Here is a 1,499-nt window from a genome sequence, read left to right on the forward strand (position 1 = left end):
TTCTTCTCCTTCTCCTTCTCCTTCTTCGTCTCCTTCTTCTCCTTCTTCTCCTTCTTCTCCTTCTTCTCCTTCTTCTCCTTCTTCTCCTTCTCCCCCTTCTCCTCCTTCTCCTCCTTCTCCTCCTTCTCCTCCTTCTCCTCCTTCTCCTTCTTTCCACTAAATGGCCGTTATTGCGGTAATGTGCTCGAATAAACGAACAAACAAACAAACGACCAGTCAAACAAACAAACAGAGAGTACAAAATCTATGCCAGTGACAGATTCCAGAATTCCTAAATAAACGCCACCCCCCTTTTCATCACCCGTGTGTACACTTATTGAACTGGACGAATGTGCAGGATGACGTCGATTCGAGCAATTACTTGGTCTCACTCTGTCAGTGGTATCAATGGACAGACCTTTCGTTTCACGTGTTCTTGCGAAAATGTCCAACATTCTTTTGCCAAAATTGACGTTAAAAGTAAAAACGATGCTTGCAGACTTTATCATCATCAATTCTGAGAAGAAGAAAATACCTTAATTTTGGCTTCCAATGTTTTTTAAGAAAAAATCTATGGCAACTTTTCCAAGAATCTTATTTAACCCAATCTGAGAAATCATTCAATATTTGACCAGAGCCGATATAATCGGGTTGGTCTAAACTCCGGGAAACCCAACCGCACTTTACTCTTCACCATTTCGTAGATTGCACAAAGATCGTTATCGCCATAAAGATAGTGATAGCAAACCCTCTATTCGCCGATCAGAGCTCTTGGCCGTGTAGCGAGACTGGCTGTTCCTTCATTAAGGCACCCGTGTTGCGCCAAGCTCACGGTCTTGGAGTATACATGTATCATATTATTATTTCTTCAAGTCAAAGGTGTGAACTGATTTCAGTTCGTTGTGGCGTCGTCAAAATCTTCTGTTTCTCATTCGGAGCATGAGCCTTGCATTATACAGAAATATAGAACAACATGAAGGGTTTTCTAGCCTCTAATATAGTATGGCCGTTCCCCATTTCTATACCTGTATTATTAAAACTAACTAACTTCGTCGCAGGCATGTACCATTTTATAATTTATATAATGTTACAATATCTAAATGTATATATTATATACATTTTATATATGTATGTGTATGAATTAAATACGCACTGTGGAGTCCGATTAAAAATGAAATCGTTTAATTCGAAAACAGCGGTAGACCGAAAGAAACTAAAATCCCCTGTATTATTTTCTTCTGTATTCGGACACCATCTCTAAGCTAAACGCCCAGCTAAACTGAAGAAAATGTGGATTGTTGTTAGCGATCCAGGGGGATATGTGGATAAGAAACATGAATAATAGAGCAAATTTGCAATATGTTTTCGTTAGCTCCGCGTGTTGCTTTTGTTTAGTCTGTCGGAAGATAATACAATAAAATGCGATATTATGATCGCTAGTGCATACAGTTCAACCGTTATAATATAGTCTGTGAAAATTTGTGTGTGTGGCTGGGGGGAGGGGACGAGAGAGAGAGAGA

Source organism: Aplysia californica, unplaced genomic scaffold, assembly GCF_000002075.1.
Source record: "Aplysia californica isolate F4 #8 unplaced genomic scaffold, AplCal3.0 scaffold00396, whole genome shotgun sequence".
Classification (NCBI taxonomy): domain Eukaryota; kingdom Metazoa; phylum Mollusca; class Gastropoda; order Aplysiida; family Aplysiidae; genus Aplysia; species Aplysia californica.